This window comes from Macadamia integrifolia, unplaced genomic scaffold (genome assembly GCF_013358625.1).
Source record: "Macadamia integrifolia cultivar HAES 741 unplaced genomic scaffold, SCU_Mint_v3 scaffold537, whole genome shotgun sequence".
Taxonomy (NCBI): Eukaryota; Viridiplantae; Streptophyta; class Magnoliopsida; order Proteales; family Proteaceae; genus Macadamia; species Macadamia integrifolia.
The window spans coordinates 200,099-208,144 of record NW_024870478.1 but is presented as its reverse complement, the minus strand read 5'-3'; the positions used below and the strand labels follow the sequence as shown (position 1 = coordinate 208,144).

Sequence of the window (8,046 nt, the reverse complement as noted above, 5' to 3'; positions counted from 1 at the left end):
TAAGATGATAGGAGAGGGGCCCTAGGAAAACTAGCCTGAGGTCCTACATTTGACCTAGGAAAAGTATTTTGAGAAAAAGATTATTGTGCAAAGGGAGGCCTTTGGAGTCCAGGTTGACCTTGATTATGGAAATTGGAAGGCCCTGCTTGGTTGCCTTGATTCCAAGAGAAATTTGGGTGATTTCTCCATCCTAGATTGTAGGTATTACTATATGGATTGTTCTGGTATAAGGCATTAACACTATCATTAGAAGTGCCCCCAAAGGTGTTGGGGCATTCTTCTAGGAGATGTCTAGGGGACTGGCACCAAGCACGAATCTTAACCAAATTGGCTGATGATGGCTCTCTAGGAACAATAGCCTCAATTCTCTTGATTAGGCTATCCGAATGGGCTTCCTTGGCTACTATCCCATCCACAAAATATCCTTTTCCTCCTATAGTTCTTTCACTCTCTTGGGTTGATTCCCACTCACGAGTTTTGTCAGCTAAGTCAAGTAAGAATTCCCATTCCTTTCCTTCATTTGTAAAGGATGTGAATCCCTCAGGGCACATAGACTCTATCATTTGTTTGTTGGGTAATCAATACCCTTATAAATTATTTGACATAAATGCCATAGGTCTAGGCCATGGTGAGGGCATTTTTAGAGTAGATCCTTGAATCTCTCTATAAGTTTGGAAAATGACTCACTAGGCTTTTGCCTAAACTGAAGGATATCACTTCTAAGCTTATTGGTCTTGTGAGTTGGGAAAAACTTCTTAAGGAAGACAATTGTGAACTGTTCCCATGAGGTTATGGAATTCGTGGGTAACCCATACAACCACTTCTTAGCTTGGTCTTTCAATGCAAAAGTGATAAACCTAAGCTTAACAGCATCATCAGAAAGTTGTTGGATCTTAATTAGAACACATACCTCTTCAAATTCCCTTAGAAATAGGTATGCATCCTCAGAGGTCAACCCATGGAAGTGGGGCAACATAGTGATGTATTGAGATTTGAGTTCAAAATTATTGCCCTGGGCTTGTGGTAGAACTATGCAAGAAGGTTGGGTTGTTCTAGCAGGGTAGAACCTATCTTTCAGAGATTTAGGTGAAGGGTTTTACTATTGGTCTCCCATATTGAAGAGTTTTAAAGAGAGCAAACGTATAGGGTCACTACTTTTTGGATCTCTTCTTCTAACCGATTCTTAGTATTACGTACCCACCTAACACTCATGCAACAGAAAACTACCCACAACTAGAGTAAGACAAGCACAAAAGAATGGATAACAAATTTTTTTTTTAAGATTTTAGATTTTTTTTTTTAAAAAATTTTTTTTGGCTTTTTGAGAGCTTACTGGCAAGGATCCGGGATTGCTCAGGTCAATTCATGAGGTACTGCTACAGGGCGAAACCTGTCTTTATCATACTGTGAGGCATGACGACCTCCACCGATACAACTATTATTGCAAGTTGATCTTCTCAGGAATTCAATAAAAGAAAAAAAAACAAAACAAATCAAACAAAGCACTCCGATTTACCAAAAGAAAGCGAAAAATAACATGAAACTGTATCTCTGGCAACGACGTCAAAAACTTGTTTGAGATTTTAAATGTAACCGCAAGCGTACAGATCAGTGTAGCTACAGGTCGAACTCAGGGAGAGCAGCCACTTTATTTTTTTTTTCTTTTAACAATGCGAAAGTGAACCTATTAATGGTTGTGATCTAATTCTAACTACCATCCTAAACATTTGTATCTAAAATAACGTCATAACCATTCGTCATCTAAGAATTTAAAGACACAAGCCACACAATTAAAATTAAATAAATGAATAACTGAAAATAAACAACCCACGCAATTAAAAATAAAGGAAAAAAAATGTTGAAATAAAAATAAAGTAAATGAAAGGGAAGAAAGCTAGAGAGAGACTCATAAGTAGGTTTCTCTACTTGGCCCGAGGGATGCATCATAATATGTGCTTCCCTACTTGATCAGAGAGTCACTCTTACAAGGGTTACTCTACTTGGCTTTAGGGAAAGGGAGACAATTAAAATAAAAACAATAAATTGATGGTTCTATCGCTAGGAGGGGCAAAGCCAATACATACACTAGCCATGAACCTTGGAGGGAAGGGATAGCAATAATGTAATCACTGAAATTAAAATCCTAAATTAAGAAAGAAAAGGTAGTCAGAAGAGAGAATGAGAGGGGGGAGAGAAGACTACTGAGGGAGTCTACATACATGAACTTCAACCCTTGAACTGGAAACTTGATCGATTTGAGATACTACCAGTACTAAAACCAGATTTAGAATAAACCAAATCTGAAATTTCTAGTACTAGAGAAAACAAATCTAAAGAAAAAAAAATTGAACTTGAAAGACATGCTTCATGGCTTGTTCTTGTCACCAAGCTTAGAACTAGAACTTGAAAATTACAACTTCAATTACTTAAATAATAAAAATAAAAGACTAAATCAAAAATAAAAGTACTTGCATTAATTGAATAAAAGAACTTACCAAAGTGTTTAAAGCATAAACCTAGAACTAGAGATAGAGAATGAGAAAACTAGAGAAAGAGATAGAGCAAAAAAAAAAAAAAAAAAACCCCAAGAAGAAGAATGAATTAGAGAGGAAGAGGGAAAATTTTTTAGAGTTTTGTGGACTTCCTTTTATAAGGAATAGGAGAGAGAGAAGGGCGTCCAAGGGTGGATCCCCTTGGATGATTTTGTGGTGAGGTGGAGGAGAGAGAAGAGAGAAAACGTGTGGAGAGATCTCCCACGATTTTCTTGCCTTTTTTCCCTATTTTTTCTCTTTTTCTCTCTCTTCTTGCACAAGAAACCCCCCTTGGCTGATTTTCCTTGCTTGGATTTGGACAATATTCTATTTTAAATGGGAAATTCCATCCATGCCCTTGTCTTTTTTTTTTTTTCTTCTTTCCTATTTTTTGTCTTTATTTTCTCTCTCTTCTTCAAACTTGCGTACAACTATCTTGGCCGACCTCCCTTGAGTGATGAGTAGGATTGAGAAAATATTCTAAAAAAAATCTCAACAAAATAGCAGCTAAGAGGTTTGAACTTGAGACCTCCTAATAAGGAAGAGATTTTGCACACCACAACTCACCAACTACGCTAGGTAGTTGTTGTTACCAAAAACGAATTTTCAATCACTTAAGGATGTGGTCCATTGATTCTTGTTGGTTTTTAGAATATTCCTTATACCCTTGGGACAGCTGCCGACGGGTTGGTTCTGCATCTCGGTTCAGTTCTGATCCATTATTCTTTTTCTTGCCCGAAAATAATAATCACTTGTACGGTTGACCAAACGATTATGTATTTTTAATTGAACACATCCATCTTGCTCAGAATTTCGTCCTCTTCACAACCATGAAAAGAAATAGGACCTCTTTACGTGTAAAATTGAAGATATAGCCCCCGATAGTCTTTAAGGCATTGAAAGTATAAAATCTACAAAAAGAGAGTAAAACCCATGGTAGCTCCATTCTAAATATGTAAAATGCATGATTTACTAACCTAGATTTCACACATAAATGTGCTCATCAGAATTCCCCCACACTTAGACTTTGCTAGTCCTTGAGAAAAATAAAAAGAATAATAAAAAAAAAAAAAACCAACTCACTTTCGTAGGAAACATGGTTGCACTTAGCATGTGCGACAAGCCTTTAAACCCCTAAGTTACCCTAGTGGGCGAGTTGTGTCTCATGGGTGTTTGCAGTGAATATACACCCAAAATTCAGAATAAATAAATCCCAACCTTGGCTAAAGGTAAGGCTCATACCGATCTAGAGGAAAGATAATTTTTCTTAAAAGGGACCCCCACACTTGAACTTTTATTACCCTTGATCAATTCTAGGCACTAGCATATTTCTTAATTTGGAACTCACCTCGTCTCTTCCAAAATATCCTTATCTTAAGGCAAAACCACTTGTGAAGAAATAAGGAACCAATGACTAAGACGTTGGAGTGTTTTTTACCAAAACATATTCCTAAGCATTAATGACATTTGCACATTTTTTTTTCTTCTTTTTTTTTTCGTTTAAACTCTATTCTACTCCGCTACTTTTGGCCTGAATGACATGGTGGAGCAAACACCAGACACCTAAGTTACTATATAGCTTTGCTTTTTACATATGCCCACAAAGATAGTGATGCTAGAGTTCCTTCAGAAGTTTCCTCCCAAGGAATTTCGATCAAGACACCACGCTTCCTAAGGCGCAATGCCCTGTCTAGTTCCAAGGGAATCAACTCTTATTCTTCTTTATACCACATTTCTCATTTCATTTAAAATTGTACATTGTCAACCCATGCCAAATTAAAAAGAAGGTCTCAACTCCAAATCAAAAGTACAAGGAACCCACAGACTTACATATGGTCTAACACCATAAAACAGTGGTCTCTTATTTTTCAAAAGAAAGTCCCATCTCAAGACATAGGCTTGTTTCTTTCTTCTCAACAGGGTTTTTATACGTTCAAAATGGGTACCTTAATCAAAAATTTTATTTTTATACATTAAGAAACCGAATGGTATGATCATTAGCCGAAAGAAAAAGTAGGACTTCATCCTTTAGCAAGCTCAAAAAAAAAAAAAAAGTGGAAAAAAAGCAGAAACTGGTTTCCCTCCCCCACACTTAAGTCATGCAATGTCTTCAATGCATGGAAAGAATTAAAAACGAAGACAATGCAAGGGGGTCATACATGATTAAAAGTTAGTCATCAGTGTAAAGAGGTTCATGGAGATCCATGACCTCTTCGCTACCAGTATTGGAAAGCTCGAGGAATGGCTTCAAACGTTGACCATTAACTTTCGAAATTACCCCTATTCCTAGATTCAAAATCTCCACAGCCCCTATAGGGATATACATTATGGACAATAAATGGGCCATCCCATCGGGATCTAAGCTTAGCAGGAAAAAGATGCAATCGAGAGTTGTACAATAAGACCTTATCACCAATTGTAAAAGATTTACGTAGAATGTGTTTATCATGGAAAGCTTTGGTCTTTTCCTTGTAAATCCTAGAACTTTCATGGGCTTCATTCCTAAGTTCCTCCAACTCAGATAGTTGGAGCCTACGATGAATTCCCACATCAGGCAAATCAAAGTTAAGCTTATTGATGGCCCAAAAGGCCTTATGCTCTAACTCAACTGGTAAGTGACAAGCTTTTCCATACACCAAATGGTAGAGAGACTGACCAAGATCGGTCTTGAATGCAGTCCGATGGGCCCACTAGGCATCAATAAGCCTAAGGGACCAATCCTTACGATTGGGATTAACTATTTTCTCCAAGATTTGTTTGATCTGCCTATTAGACTCCTCCACTTGGCCACTAGTTTGGGGGTGATAAGGGATAGATAACTTATGGGTGATCCCATACTTTTTCATTAGGGCCTCAAAAGGCCGATTACAACAATGAGTACTCCTATCACTAATTATTGCACGTGGTGCACCAAAGCGGGAAAAAATATTCTATTTGAGAAACTGGACCACCACTTTGTGGTCATTAGTTTTACAAGGTATGACCTCTATCCATTTAGAAACATAATCAACGGCCAAAAGTATGTACAAATTCCCAAAGAAATTAGGGAATGGTCTCATAAAATCGATGCCCTAAACATAAAAAATCTCAACTACCAAAATAGGGTTGAGAGCCATCATGTTCCTCTTATTGATACGGCTAAAAGACTGGCAGGCAGGACAAGCCTTGCAAAAATCAAAAGCATCTCTAAAAAGAGTGGGCCATTAAAATCCGCATTGGAGAACCTTTGCAACAGTTTTCTTAGGTCCAAAGTGTCCACCACATGCATGATCATGACAAAAAGTGATAACAGAATGTTACTCATGATCAGGAACACATCGTCGGATAATCTGATCCGGACATATCTTAAACAAATAAGGATCCTCCTAGAAAAAGTGCTTAACTTGGGAATGAAATCTATACTTATCTTGGGTGGACCAGTGATCCGGAGTCACACCTGAAACTAAGAAGTTGACATTGTTAGCAAACCATGGTTCACTGGACACTGTAAATAACTGTTCATCGGGAAAGTTCTCATTGACTGAAGAATCGACAATCAAGGAATTGGGAAGCCAGGATAAATGGTCTGTAACTAGGTTTTCAACTCCTTTTTTATCCCTAATTTCTAAATCAAACTCTTACAAAAGTAAAACCCGCCTAATGAGACGAGCTTTGGCATCCTTCTTCTGAACTAAGTATCTGAGAGCAGAATGATCAGTATACACCACCACATGTGAACCAACTAAGTAAGACCGAAACTTTTCTAATGCAGACACAACCACTAAAAATTCTTTTTCAGTGGTTGTATAATTGAGTTGTGCATCATTTAAGGTCCTACTAGCATAATAAATGACAGTGCGCAACTTATTAATCCTTTGACCCAAAATCGTTCCTATGGTAAAATCTGAAGCATCACACATCAGTTCAAAAGGTTCAGTCCAAACAGGTGGTTGAACAATGGGTGCATTGGTCAACTCCTTCTTAAGTTATTTGAAGGATTCTAGGCAAGATAGAATTACTAGTTCTAGGCTTGTTCTTGTCACCTAGAACTAAGCCTAGAACTAGAACTTGAAAATTACAACTTCAATTACTTAAATAATAAAAATAAAAGACTGAATAAAAAATAAAAGTGCTTGCATTAATTGAATAAAAGAACTTACCAAAGTGTTTAAAGCATAAACCTAGAACTAGAGATAGAGAATGAGAAAACTAGAGAAAGAGATAGAGCAAAAAAAAAAAAAAAAAAAAACCCTAGAAGAAGAATGAATTAGAGAGGAAGAGAGGGATAATTTTTTAGAGTTTTGTGGACTCCCTTTTATAGGAAATAGGAGAGAGAGAAGGATGTCCAAGGGTGGATCCCCTTGGACGATTTTGTGGTGAGGTGGAGGAGAGAGAAGAGAGAAAATGTGTGGAGAGATCTCCCACGATTTTCTTGCCTTTTTCCCTATTTTTTTCTATTTTTCTCTCTCTTCTTGCACAAGAAACCCCCCTTGGCCGATTTTTCTTGCTTGGATTTGGACAATATTCTATTTTAAATGGAAAATTCCATCCATGCCCTTGTCTTTTCTTTTCTTTTCTTTTTCTTCTTTCCTATTTTTTGTCTTTATTTTCTCTCTCTTCTTCAAACTTGCGTACAACTATCTTGGCTGACCTCCTTTGAGTGCTAAGTAGGAGAGAGAAAATATTCTAAAAAAACCTCAACAAAATAGCAGCTAAGAGGTTCGAACTTGAGACCTCCTAATAAGAAAGAGATTTTGCACACCACAACTCACCAACTACGCTAGGTAGTTGTTGTTACCAAAAACGAATCTTCAATCACTTAAGGATGTGGTCCATTGATCCTTGTTGGCATTTGAAATATTTCTTATACCCTTGGGACAACTGCAGACGGGCTGGTTCTGCATCTCGGTTCAGTTCTGATCCATTATTCTTTTTCTTGCCTGAAAAGAATAATCACTTGTACGGTTGACCAAACGAATGTGTATTTTTAATTGAACACGTCCATCTTGCTCAAAATTTCGTTCTCTTCGTAACCATTAAAAGAAATAGGACCTTTTTACGTGTAAAATTGGAGATATAGCGCCCGATAGTCCTTAAAGTATTGAAAGTATAAAATCTGCAAAAAGAAAGTAAAACCCAAGGTAGCTCCATTCTAAATATGTAAAATGCATGATTTACTACGCTAGATTTCACACATAAATGTGCTCATCACATCTCAAGATGAAGTTCATTACAAGAATGGGGTCGGTGAATGCCAAGGTGATTAAGAAGCGTCCCAAAAGTGCTATACCACTACCCTGTGGGGAGAGGAAAAGGCAGGCAAAGCACTTCCGATTGAAAATCTACGCATTGACACCAACCATCAGAGAGGGGAACTGACTAAGGACCTAATCGAAGTTGAAGTTGAAGTTGAAGTTAAAGAAGGGGACAGTACTCGTCAGTTTCAGGTTGGGGCCTTAATACCGAGGCAACAATGGAAAAATATCATCTCATTCCTCTGGTATAATTCTGACGTCTTCGCCTGGTCAGCCTCGAA

The 8,046-nt window shown here is 37.5% G+C and overlaps 1 non-coding gene across 1 annotated transcript; it reads left to right on the top strand.

Moving 5' to 3' along the window:
• Nucleotides 1-620: 620 nt before the first annotated feature.
• Nucleotides 621-727, top strand: LOC122069140. The gene has a single exon (XR_006137378.1). It is a non-coding gene; the product is annotated as a small nucleolar RNA R71 (small nucleolar RNA).
• The last annotated feature ends 7,319 nt before the right edge of the window (nt 728-8,046 follow it).